We start from the raw sequence: 13591 nt of genomic DNA on the forward strand, positions 1-13591 counted from the left end.
CCTTCCCTGCCCAACACTTGTGTATATGTACATATTTATTATTCTATTTGTTTTATTAATGATGTGTATACAGCTATCATTCTATTTTATATTGATGCTATTGATGCCTGTCTACTTGTTTCGTCGTCTTGTTTCCCCCCTTTCTAGACTGTGAGCCCATTTTTGGGTAGGGATCGACTCTGTTGCCGAATTGTACTTTCCAAGCACTTAGTAAAGTGCTCCTCACACAGGAAGCGCTCAATAAATACAACTGAATGAATAAATCAAAAATAAATGTCCTGGCAATGGGGCTCCCTCGTCTGTGGAGATGACCTGACGTGGGGATATGGCGGGGAGTATTCTTTTTATTACAAAATGAATACAAAAATTAATTCCTGGGTGTTGGGGACCCGCTTGCTCTGCACTTCGTGGCTGGGGGCACGAAGAAGGGTACTGCTTTTAATTTTTCAGAAACATTCGCTCCTTCTCTAGTACATTTTTAATAAAGTTTCAGATCCTGATGGCAGGAACAGCCGAGCTACACACCCATCCCACACCCGGAACAGCAGAGCTGGGGAACTGTCCCAAGGTGACCCTGGGGTACAGAACATCTCAAGGTCAAATGCTATCTCGTGATCTCCTGAGCCAGCAGGCGGAACTCGGAAGTGAGGGTGGAATAACACCCCCACAAACAAAACTGCCAGATTGACAGCCCAAGTTGGGAATACAGAAGTTGTTCCTCAACCCCGTGCCAATCAAATTAGGAATGGAGGAGGGGGAAGGGCAGAGATTGGATAAACTGAGGCCGGAAGCTTGAATGGCCTAAGGCCACAGGTGATAAATACCTGCCGCCTCTAACCTTCTGTGCAGAGGAATGGGACTTGGAGCAGCCGGCTGCAGGTCGCCTCTGTCCAGAGCGTGAGAAAGCCGCTCTGCCTGCACCAAGTGAAGAGCCGTTGGATGGGTGAGTGTCCTGTCCTGTCCTGCTGAGCGCTAGTGGGGTTGGAAGCCAGATGCTTCACCATGGTTTTGTAACGTTTAAATTGATTTGATGTCCAAGTGGGTGCCTCCCCAGGGGGACGTGAACAGGGTGGGAGCTAGCTGCCTCACCAAGTGCGAGTAGCACATAAGGGGATGTGATGTCTAAGTGGGTGCCTCCCCAGTGGGACGTGAACAGGGTGGGAGCTAGCCATCTCACCAAGTGCGAGTAGCACATAAGGGGATGTGATGCCTAAATGGGTACCTCCTGAGTGGGACGTGAACAGGGTGGGAGCTAGCGGCCTCACCAAGTGCGAGTAACCATAAGTGGGTAATGCATAACTGGGTTTAACGCATAAGTGTATGTAACTTATAATTGTATGTAACTCATTAGTGTTTAACACATAAGTATATTTAACGCAAAGGTGGATTCCTCCTGGGTGGGGTGCGCACATGGTGGGAGCCAGCTGCCTCACCATGTTGTGAGTAAATCATAAGTGGGCTCGGGTGTCCGGCCACATGAAAATAACATACCACTGTATTCTTCCCATTAGGGAAGCTTTAACACCATATTTCTCCCAACAGGGAAGGCCGATTTGTCGAGTCTAAATAATTAATTCAATTCGCCCTGTGGAATAAATTCTATACAAAACTCAGGTTTTCCATCCCCGGCCTCTCTCTCTCTCGCCGCGCCAATTCCGAAAGAACCTGTCCCCGGCGATGGGTGACATGAACTAATAAAAATGCAAGGTTCGTGTTGGCAGTAATCGAGGCATCTCATAACCGTGCCCTAAATTAATTCCTTCAACTGAACGGAGGAAGACTTGACAAGGGTGCCTGGGAAAGCCATAATCCAAAAGGACGTGATTTTGGCAGTACGCACCTCTGGCGGGCACCCGCCTCGTCTTCCTTTCCTCTCACCGTGCCTTCCGTCTGCATCGCCTGTCCTCTTCTCCTGGACAGGCCACACTTCTCGTCCCCCCTACCCCATCCCTCGACGTGTTCTTCCAGGAAGGCTGTTAAGCTTCTCTCCTGTCTTTGGAGACTTCTTCTTCCCAGTCCCATTCTTTCATTCTCATCACGTGACCCGTTCTCTCTGGAAGAGGCCATTCTTCTCCCTTCACTATTTTTTGGGGTAGATGTCTTTCTTCAGTGACAATTCCTTTCCCTCCTTCCTCCTGAGACTTTTACCTCCCTTCTGTCCTGGTCTTTTCTTTCCAGCTCCTCCAACTTGAGGTGGTAGATAGTCTTCATCAAAGGCAGCTTTGAAATCATCTGCCAGGGAGAGAAAGGAAGTGGCTGTAACAGCACTATTTATCGAGTACCTCCCTTGAGCAGAGCAATGTGGCATGCACATGGGATATTAAAATAGAGTTAGAAAACAGGATTCCGGCCTTTTAGGAAATCAAAGACCAGCAGGGGAGCCAGACATAAAATGAATTACAGCTAAAAGAAGAAAAAGGAAAATTGGATAGGGAGATAAGAAAATACTTAAAAAGCCAAGTATATAAGTAGTTGTGTATAGACGTGTAACAGGTAAGTGTGGGTGCACAGTGGGCCCTGAAGGGCTTATGTCATAGTTAGGGGGGTGTTACCCGTCGCCAGGGACAGGTTCTTTCGGAATCGGCGCGGCGAGAGAGAGAGAGAGGGAGAGAGACTAGGGATGGAAAACCTGAGTTTTGTATAGAATTTATTCCGCGGGGCGAATTGAATTAATTATTTAGACGCGACAATCAGCCTTCCCTTTTGGGGGAAACATGGTGTTAAAGCTTCCCCTTTGGGAGGAATATGGTGTTAGAGCTTCCCTAATGTCACATACACTGATATGTTACTTGCGTGTGGCCGGACACCCGAGCCTACTTATGGTTTTCTCACAACGTGGTGAGGCGGCTGGCTCCCACCATGTGCTCGCCCCACCCAGGAGGACTCCATCTTTGCATTAAATACACTTATGCATTAAACACTAATGAGTTACATACATTTAGAGGTTACATACACTTATGCGTTACATACACATATGCGTTAAACCCCGTAATGCATTACCCACTTAGGGTTACTCGCGCTTGGTGAGGCGGCTAGCTCCCACCATATTCACATCCCATTCGGGAGGCACCCACTTAGACATCAAATCCACTTATGTGCTACTCGCACTTAGTGAGGCGGCTACCTCCCACCCTGTTCACGTCCCCCTGGGGAGGCACCCACTTAAACATCAAATCCATTTTAAACGTTTCATACCCATGGTGAAGCATCTGGCTTCCAACCCCATGAGCTCTCAGCAGGACAGGACACTCACCCATCCCACGGCTCCTCACATGGTGCAGGCAGAGCGGCCTTCTCACACTCTGGACAGAGGCGGCCTGCAGCCGGCTGCTCCAAGTCCCATTCCTCTGCACAGGTTAGAGGTGGCAGGTATTTATCACCTGTTCCCCTAGGCCATTGCAGCTTCCGGCCTCAGTTTATCCAATCTCTGCCCTCCCCCCTCCTCCATTCCTAATTTGATTGGCACAGGGGCGAGGGGCACCTTCTGTATTCCCAGCTGGGGCTATCTGGCAGTTTCGGTTGTGGGGGCGGTGTCCCACCTTCACTTCTGAGGTCCACCTGCTGGCTCAGGAGGTCACGAGATAGCATTTGACCTTGAGATGGTCGGTACCCCAGGATCACCTGGGACATACCACCCCTTGGCCCTCGTCATCCATGCCCACCTGACTCCACTCCTTCCTACATCCCCTCCGGGTCGTGTGGTGGTGGGGTGGCACTGGAAGCCGTGCCTTCTGGTGCTGTCCCTCCCCTGACCACATAGACCAATAAGCTCCCTGGCTTGCCACGGGAACCAGGAAAGCAAATCTATGGGTTGGGGCAGAGGACAATTCCTATTCTATGGCCAGGGCCAACAGAAGGCAGCTCCCCCTCTGCCCTTAAGGAATGTGAATAGGAGGTATGGAGGTATGGAATGTGGTTGGTGGACCACCATGGGTTTGAGGCACTGCACTAAGGGGCCAGGGATGGTCTAAGTGTCCGCTGCATGCTGACTGAGCGCAACAGCAGAGGGACAGACAACAAACCCCTTCCCCCAATAACACACCCTCAGTTAATAACCCATGGATTAGGGAGCTGCCTCAGTTCTCAAAGGAGGCCTTAAAACCAGTCCCAAACTCCTTCTGTGGTGTGGACTCCTCATCAGCCGCATGGTACATTGCCAGAGATGATCGCGTCCAATTGTCCAGAATCACTGGGATGAAGAGGCACAGGTCACAAGTCAGCTTGAAGCAGGTGGTCTGGTAGAAACAGGTTCCCCTCCCTGATGCTGTCATGTCATGGCTAAGGCTGAAGACAGGATCTCTGGGCAGCAGTTCAGTGATGATTCCTTTGCTATATCTGTCTGAAAGTCAGGCAGTCCTAACCATAGAACTGTGAGGCAGAGAAGTACCCAGGAGCATCATATAGCCAGTATGCTTAAGTTTGAAATAATAGCTTTTCCATGATACCAGATAACATACAACTGCTTTTAGCCCCCTTAGCTAGGCTACAGCAGACACAACACAGAGCTTGCATTGTTCACCCTTAACATAATGGAGATTTTATATTAAAACCACTTGAACCAATGTAACAAGCAAAGATGTACAAATAAACCCCATTTTTAATATATCCAACTTGTAATATTCAGCAATTAAATCTGTACTTTGCGTGCAGCTGTCTCTTTATGAGACTCCTTAAGTTCAATGGCTGACAAAGTTTCGCAGCCTAATCACATTTCAGTTAACTTCTTTTACCCCAACAATATTCCTTTATACCAACCAGATATATATATATATATATATATACACACACATATATATATACATATATATATATTCCAAATATATATATATATATTCCAAATATGTCAAGATGACCTTTGTATTTGATTTGCCTATTTACTTTTTGCCAATTTAGCCAAATTTAATGCAGGAGAGTTTCAGAAATAATGATTGAATCACCATCCCTACAGTTATTCCTAGGCTGGGAGAACAATGGCAAATTCACACCCAACTACCACCATTGTAGTTTCCAGAGGGAGGTGCCTTGGATTGAGGAGTGCAACCATTTACTTGAGGGAGGCAACCCTTTGCTAGAGGGAGGTGCCCTTTCTCAAAGAAATTCCCTTCTGATCTTCCAACTGATAGCTCTGACCCTGAGGCAAATTGGTCAAGTTTCCTACCCCCATGCCTTAACTGAGCTGAGAGGAGGAAGAATTAAAAACCCCAGGCTAATGAAATGATTCTCAATCTAAGGAGATACCCAAATTCAGCTAGGAATTTCTCTTGCAATGAACAATACACTTTTTCCCAACACTGGGCAGTTGATTCAAACATAACGCATCCTAAACACACTTTCACACAGACACGGGGGTAAAGCCAATTCCCCCTATTAAACAAGATGTCTTAAAGCAAAACACTATGCACATTCAAACTCTTACTCAAAGACGAGGGTGCTCCCAATCCCACATTCACACAATGTTTCTGGTACTTTAAAACAGAACGGAGATGTTTTCTGGTCATCATCAGGAACTTCTTCCTTGAGGGCGTTAAGAAACAGATTTCAGCACACACTGATCTCTCATGTAAGAATAGTTTGGTGCCTGCAATTTAAAACTAGATAAACTTGATTAGCGTTGGTTTAATGTAGTGAGGTTAGTCCATTGGAGGGCACGACCTTGACCATGAGTATGGGTCAGGTCCACCCTTAGGCCCAAGTCTAAGGCGGCTGCTTTCTTGTGGACTCACGTCCATGTGACCGACTGGCCAAATTTGAGGCTTTCCATTCCTCATCTGCAAGGAATTCAAACGGCCCTCCCGGCTCTCTGTCACCTATTGCCGATCCCATCCTCGTCGCCATTTGTGTCACCCATCGCCGGGGACAGGTTCTTTCAGAATCGGCACGGCGAGAGAGAGAGAGGCTGGGGATGGAAAACCTGAGTTTTGTATAGAATTTATTCCGCGGGGCGGATTGAATTAATCAATTATTTAGACGCGACAATCGGCCTTCCCTTTTGGAGGAATTTGGTGTTAAAGCTTCCCTGATGGGAGGAATATACTAGTATGTTACTCAAGTGTGGGCGGACACCAGGGCCCGCCCAGGCAGAGCTTGTTAATGGTGTACTCACAACGTGGGGAGGCGGCTAGTTCCCACCATGAGCGCACCCACTTAGGCACTAAACCCACTTACATGTTAAAACCCACTTATACATTAGAACCCACTTCTGGCGTTAAGTTCGTGTATGTGCTACTTGCACGTGGTGAGGCGGCTAGCTCTCACCATGTGCGCACCCACTTGGGAGGAATCCACTTAAGCGTTCAATCTATTTATGCGGCGAACCCATTTAGGCCTTAGACTTACTTATGCATTTCACTCGTGCGTTAAACTCACTTGCGCGTTACACTCACTTGTACGCTCCCCACTTACGCACTAAACTCACATGTGCATTATACTCACTTATACATTGCCCGCTTATGCACTAAGCTCACATATGCGTTACACTCATACATTACCCACTTATGCATTTAACCCAGTTATGCGTTACACTCACCCATCCCGCGACCCCTGTCTCTGGGCGTTGTTCCTGGTGGCAGAATGGCATCTGGTGCTCGGGACAGGGAAAGACATGTGGGTGGCTGTTGCTACCACTGTGATCTTTCCAGAGAGACCCAAGCACCAGAGGCAACAGGTATTTATTACCTTTGGTTTGGGTGGTCCCCACTTCCTTCCTGTTCAATCTCTGCCCCCTTCCACTCCCTTCCCTTCCATACCTTATTGGGTGGGCACGGAGGTGAGGGACACCTATCTTCCCATCCCGCCTCCTCTGGCCAGAGAGGTTACGTCACTGATGGCATTTTGACCTTTGGGTAGCCGGTGCCCAGGTCCACCTTGGCACAGGGGGGTACGGATCACCTGGACAAAAGAAAATTTAATCAAGGGAGAGCTCCTGGAGATCATGTGACTGCAGAAGGCTGTGAGGAAAGGGAGATCTATGGTCCGGTGGACTTGGGGTGCGGGTGTAAGGAGTTCCAGGAAGGAGGGAGTGTGTGAGCAAGGAGTCAGAGATGGGTGAGATGAGAATGAGGCACTGAGAGTAGGTTAGTCTGAAAGGTGACTGAAGGTGCGGTTCTCCTTCTTTAAACTGGGTGAGAGGCGTTTGATAAGAGGTACTCCCAGGGCAGGATGTCCTCGCAAGTCACGTGAACGGCCGGTTGCCTGCTTTCTGTGCCAAAGAATCCTTCGATCCAGGGGCCGCCTTTAGCACCGGCACTATGGGGTCAGCACACTCCAACCATACCACTCTGGGGTCAGATCTGACACTCACTCCTTAGGAATTTACCTGTCCTCAGGGGAGCGTGGCTTCGGGATCTCGGCCACAGGAATCTCCCGCAGAGAAACCTGGTCCTGGAGTTTCTGCACCTGTCTGGATGTCATTCGTCAGGGGCCATCTACAACCGCACAGGGCAGAGAACAAGAAATGCAATGGTCTCTCTACGGTGCTCGGCACAGATTGAACACTCAATAAATACGACTGATTGATGACGGTTGGCCCAGCTCTCAACTCTCCTCGCTGATAGAACCCTAATAGGAAATCCACCGACGTGCATCGGTTTTGCCATTTGTTTCCGTGCCTCCCTCCGCTGGAACTTTTATCAAAGCTGCTAAGCAGAGGCACCAGAGACCGATTCGGGTTTCCACGTCAGTCTCTGGCCGTCCTCCGGCGGAGGTGCGAGTGGTCAGTGAAATGCCCAAAAAGCTGAGGGAGAAGGGAAAAGATAAACGGACCTGAGTAATCAGCCCAGATCAAATACGGGAAAATCGGATGCCCTGGCCGAGGGTGGAATCCCAAGAAGGAAATGGGGCTGTGCTCCCTGTGGAGGGTTAATTCAAACTCTACAGCTAGGCGGTCTTTTCTTTCTAGCTCCTCCCTCTAGATCCTAAGCGCCTCGTAGGAACAGAATGTACCCGCCGACTCTGTGGAATGGGACTCTCCCAAGTGCTTGGTGTAGTGTTCTGCTCGCGCACGGTACTCGATCAATACCGCTGATCGATTCCCGGCGAATGCAACCCGCTGATGGGAGGTTGACCCTTTTCCTGCCAATCCCAATGTGGCCAGTGGTTATCAAAGATTTTTTCCTCCAGCCTAGGCCCGGAACCAGAGAGGAAGCAGAAGTCTGAGGAGGGCTCTCGTTGGGGGTTAATCACCTAGCCCCTCTTCAGGTTATCCTGAAGGGTAAACTCCCCAGAAACCGGGCAAGGGTGTCCAGCCCATGGCCAGAGACCCGCCCCCGCCCCGGCAGCGGCCTACCTCCCTACTCTCTCTTGGGGGATGGGGTCCCACAATCTCACCCGCCTGCCGGGGCCCCGGGCACCAGGCAGGGGGCATCGGGCAGGAGCGGGGGTCCAGTTGCAGGAGGAGGAGGAGGAAGGTCGGAGGAGGAGGAAGAGGAAGAGGAGGAGGAGGAGGAGGAAGAGGAGGAGGAGGAAGAGGAGGAGGAGGAGGAGGATGAAGGTCTGAGCAGGGAAGGAGGGTGACGGCGGTGCCTCGCCGCCCGCTGCGCTCCGCCCCGCCGCGGGGCACGACGGGAGCGGTAGTTCGGCGGGCCGCGGCGGACGCCGACCTGAGCGAGCGATGGACTACATCTCCCAGAAACCTGTGCGCCTTTTCCCTCGCGACAGGAGCTGATTGGCTGCGTCGGTGGTTGGGGTGAGCCAGATTAGACGCCGCGTTCGAAAGGGGCTGTTGGTTCAGAGTGATTATTCTGCGCCGATCCGAGCCCAGACGGCATAAGTCCCCTTCGGGACGCCCAGGCTGAGGACGAGGGAGGACAGGTGCTTTTTCCTCAGTTTTAGAGATGAGGCGCTGAGGGGCAGAGAAGCCGAAGAGCCTTTGCCCAAGGTCGTGCAGCACACAAGTGTCGGAGCCGGGGCTGGGACCCAGGTCTCCCAACGCCCAGCCCCGTGCACTTTCCACTGGCTTCGCTGCTTCTTGAGGGGTGTGCGGGGTTGTTGGGACGGAGGCGGGGCTATGGGAGAGCAGAGGAGCCGGCCGTGGCTAGGGTGAAGCAGCGTGGCTCAGTGGAAAGAGCACGGGCTTTGGAGTCAGAGGTCATGGGTTCGAATCCCAGCTCTGCCACTTGTCAGCTGTGTGGCTGTGGGCAAGTCACTTAACTTCTCTGTGCCTCAGTTACCTCATCTGTAAAATGGGGATTAAGACTGTGAGCCCCACGTGGGACAATCTGGTTCCTCTGTGTCTACCCCAGCGCTTAGAACAGTGCTCTGCACATAGTAAGCGCTTAACAAATACCAACATTATTATTAATCGGGGCAGCTGCCTTGTTGTGGCGACTCTGGAGCCTTAGGTCAGCGCTCAGTGGATGCATCAGTACTTTACTACTTCTTCAGGCCCTATTACCTCCTCCTATCTGGAGTATTCGTTGTGTGTGTCCCTCCTTCCATCTAGAGTGTAAGATTCCTTGGGACAGGGATCATGGGTAGTGTGAGCCGCTGATACCTCAAACTAGACATGTCCAAACTAAAATCCTTTATCTTTCCACACAAACCCTGCCCCGGCACCTATATTTTCTTTTTTTTCCCCTGGTATTTGTTAATAAGTGCTTACTACATTCATTCAGATTGAGCGCTTACTATGTGCAGAGCACTGTACTAAGCGCTTGGAATGTACAACTCGGCAACAGATAGAGACAATCCCTGCACAATGATGGGCTAACAGTCTAAAAGGGGGAGACAGACAGCAAAGCAAAACAGAACAAAACAATAACAGGACAACATCATGAAGATAAACAGAATCAAGGAGATATACACCTCATTAACAAAATAAATAGGGTAATAAATTATATATACAAATGAGCACAGTGCTGGGGATGGGGAAGGGGGAAGAGCAGAAGGTGACGGGGGGAGGGGGACCAGAGGGAAAGGAGGGCTCAGTCTGGGAAGGCCTCCTGGAGGAGGTGAGCTCTCAGTAGTACTTTGAAGAGGAGAAGAGAGTTAGTTTGGCGGATGTGAGGAGGGAGGGCATTCCTGAGCGGCGGTAGGATGTGGGCCAGGGGTCGACACCAGACATTGTACTAAGCATTGGGGGAGATTCAAGCTAATCAGGTTGGACACGGTCCCTATCCCACATGGGGCTCACAGCCTTAACCCCCCTTTTACAGAGGAGGTACTGAGGCCCAGAGAAGTAAAGCGACTTGCCCAAGGTCACACTGTCGACACGTGGTAGAGCCAGGCCCTTCTGACTTCCAAGCCTGTGCTCTATCCACTAGGCCATGCTGCTTCTCTTTCCCATCACTCTAGACAGTACCACTTTTCTTCCTATCTCATAAGCCTGAATCCTCGGTGTTGTCTTGGACTCAGTCAATGGATCATATTCACTGAGCACCTAATAATAATAATGTTGGTATTTGTTATGTGCCTTCTATGTGCAGAGCACTATTCTAAGCGCTAGGGTAGATACAGGGTAATCAGGTTGTCCCACGTGAGGCTCACAGTTAAACCCCATTTTACAGATGAGGAGACTGAGGCACAGAGAAGTTGTGACTTGCCCACAGTCACACACCTGCTAAGTGGCAGAGCCTGGAATCGAACCCATGACCTCTGACTCCCAAGCCCGGGCTCTTTCCACTGAGCACTGCAGTCAGCGCTTGGGAGAGTCTACAATAACAGAGTTAGTAGACAATGTTCCTTCTCCACAAGGAGTCTAGAAGAGGTAGACAGACCTTAATATAAAGAAATGAATTACGGATAAAGTAGATAAGTGCTAAGGAGCTGACGGGGTGATTAAGGGCATAAAAGGAGTGCAAGGGCATCGCAGAAGGGAGACAGAGTAGAGGAAATCTCCTGGACCCCCTCCAATCTGGCTTGCATTCCCTCCACTCCATCGAAACCGCCCTCTCAAAGGTCACCAATGACGTCCTTCTTGCCAAATCCAATGGCTCCTACTCCATCCCGATCCTCCTCGACCTCTCAGCTGCCTCTGACACTTTCGACCATCCCCTTCTCTTCAACACTTTATCCAACCTTGGCTTCATGGACTCCTTCCTCTCCCAGTTCTCCTCTTATCTATCTAAACGTTCATTCTCAGTCTCCTTTGTGGGCTCCTCCTCCCCTTCTCATCCACTAACTGTAGAGGTTCCTCAAGGGTCAGTTCTTGGCTCCCTTCTGTTCTCCTTCTATACTCACTCCCTTGGTGAACTCATTCACTCCCACGACTTCAACTATCACCTCTATGCAGATGACACCGAAATCTACATCTCCTCCCCTGTTCTCCCTCCCTCCCTCCAGGCTCGTATCTCCTCCTGCCTTCAGGGCATCTCCACCTGGATGTCCACCTGCCATCTGAAACTCAACATGTCTAAGACAGCTCCTTATCTTTCCTTCCAAACCCTGTCCTCTCCCTGACTTACCCATCCACAGGCCCGCAACCTTGGTGTGATCCTTGACTCTGCTCTCTCATTCACCCCACATATCCAATCCGTCAGCAAAACCTGCCGGGCTCACCTTCACAACATCGCCAAGATCTGCCCTTTCCTCTCCATCCAAACTGCTACCTTGCTGGTACAAGCTCTCATAATATCTCAACTGGATTATTGCAACAGCCTCCTCTCTGATCTCCCTTCCTCCCATCTCTTCCCACTCCAGTCTATTCTTCATTCTGCTGCCCAGATTACCTTTCTACAGAAACGCTCTGGGCATGTCACTCCCCTCCTCAAAAACCTCCAGTGGTTGCCCTATCAACCATCGCATGAAACAAAAACTCCTCACTCTTGACTTCAAAGCTCTCCATCACCTTGGCCCCTCCTACCTCACCTCCCTTCTCTCCTTCTACACCCCAGCCCGCACACTCCGCTCCTCTGCTGCTCACCTCCTCATGGTCCCCCGTTTGCGCCTGTCCTGCCGTCGACCCCTGGCCCACGTCCTACCACTGACCTGGAATGCCCTCCCTCCTCACATCTGCCAAACTAACTCTCTTCCCTCTTCAAAGCCCTACTGAGAGCTCATCTCCTCCAGGAGGCCTTCCCAGACTGAGCCCCCTTTCCCTCTGCTCCCCCTCCCCTCATCACTGTGCTCATTTGTATATATTATTTATTACCCCATTCATTTGTTAATGAGGTGCATATCTCCTTGATTCTATTTATCTTGATGTCTTGTTTTGTTTTATTCTGTTTCGCTTTATTGTCTGTCTCCCCCGTTTAGACTGTGAGCCTGTCATTGGGCAGGGATTGTCTCTATCTGTTGCCAAATTGTACATTCCAAGCGCTTAGTGCAGTGCTCTGCACATAGTAAGTGCTCAATAAATACTATTGAATGAATGAATGAATGAATGAATGAATGAGTGGGTGTAGATGGAAAATAGAAGAGGACCCAGAACTGAGCCTTGAGGAACTCCCATGTTTGGGGAGGAGGAGGGAGACGGGGTTGGGGGGAGACAGAGGAGGAGTCCAGGAAACAGAATGAGAACGAGTGGCCAGAGAGGAGGAGAACCAGAAGAGTACAGTATCAGTGAATCCAAGGTTGGATCACGTTTCCAGGGGAAGGGAGTGGTTGACAGTGTCTACGGCAGCCGAGCGGTCAAGGAGGATCAAGGATGGAGTAGAGGCCCCTTGGATTTGGCAAGAGGAAGATCACTTGTGACCTTTCATAGGGCAGTCTCTGTGGAGCAAAGGGGAAGGAAGCCAGATTGGAGGGAGTCAGGAGGGCATTGGAGGAGATGAACTGAAAACAGCGAGTGGAGGCAACTCGCTCAAGGAGTTTGGAGAGGAATGGCAGGAGGGTGATGGGGCGATAACTGGAGGGAGCCGTGGAGCCAAGGGAGGGTTTGTTAGGGTAGAGGAGACACAAGCATGTTTGAAAGCAGTGGGGAAGAAGCCAATAGACAGCAAACAGGGAATGTGTTTATTGTTGTAGTCTACTCTCCCAAGCGCTTAGTACACAGTAAGCACTCAAAAAATACGATTGAATGAGTGAATGAACAGTTTGAGATCAATTCATCAATCAATGAATCGCATTTACTGGGGGCTCATTGTACTAAGCACTTGGGAGAGTACCGTGTAAGCATAACAGGCACATTCCCTGCCTACAAGGAGCTTAGAGTCTAGAGGGGGATGGTGGTCCGGGAGGGAAGAAAGAAGGGGGCAAGTGCTTTCATAAGGTGAGATAGGATGGGGTCAGAGGTGCTGGTGGAAGGGATGGAGTTTGAGAGGAGGCAAGGGATCTCTTAAGATATTGCCGAGAAAGATGGGAGAGTTGAAGAAGGGGCAGGAGGAGGGAGGGACAGGAGAGCCCCCAGCCTCGCCGGACCCCCACCCTGTCTGGGAGGGAGGGGAGAGGGGAGAGGAGGAGGGGCCCGGGATGGGGGCGGGCGGTGGCGCCGGGCGGCTCGGCTGGCCGTTCTGACAGTGATAATAGTGATGCTAAAGACCTCGGTTAAGCGCTTACTCTGCGCCAAGCACTCTTCTAAGCCTTGGAGGAGGGGGGGCGGGGTGGAATACAGGGTGATGAGGTTGTCCCCCATGGGGCTCACGGGCTTCATCCCCGTTTTCCAGATGAGGTCACTGAGGCCCAGAGAAGTGAAATGACTCGCTCCAAGTCACGCAGC

The 13591-nt window shown here is 50.6% G+C and overlaps 2 long non-coding RNA genes across 4 annotated transcripts in view; both read right to left on the reverse strand.

The window, feature by feature from the left end:
- LOC114808988 overlaps positions 1–13591 on the reverse strand; it is a 122297-nt gene that overhangs the window by 3921 nt on the left and 104785 nt on the right. The window contains exon 3 of one of the 2 annotated variants that reach the window (XR_003756740.1): positions 1841–2232. This is a non-coding gene — a long non-coding RNA (uncharacterized LOC114808988). Of the gene's footprint in view, positions 1–1653; positions 2233–13591 lie in introns of those variants that run through there. The other variant, XR_005659741.1, reaches the window with a different exon arrangement.
- LOC114808987 lies at positions 6796–8456 on the reverse strand. Of its 2 annotated transcripts, none has more exons than XR_003756738.2 (3): positions 8326–8456; positions 7316–7424; positions 6796–6888 (listed from the first exon to the last, which is right to left on the reverse strand). It is a non-coding gene; the product is annotated as an uncharacterized LOC114808987 (long non-coding RNA). The 2 variants fall into 2 exon arrangements; XR_003756739.2 differs by having other exon boundaries at positions 8285–8456.

The sequence above is a fragment of the Ornithorhynchus anatinus genome, unplaced genomic scaffold (assembly GCF_004115215.2).
Source record: "Ornithorhynchus anatinus isolate Pmale09 unplaced genomic scaffold, mOrnAna1.pri.v4 scaffold_82_arrow_ctg1, whole genome shotgun sequence".
NCBI classification, from domain to species: Eukaryota; Metazoa; Chordata; class Mammalia; order Monotremata; family Ornithorhynchidae; genus Ornithorhynchus; species Ornithorhynchus anatinus.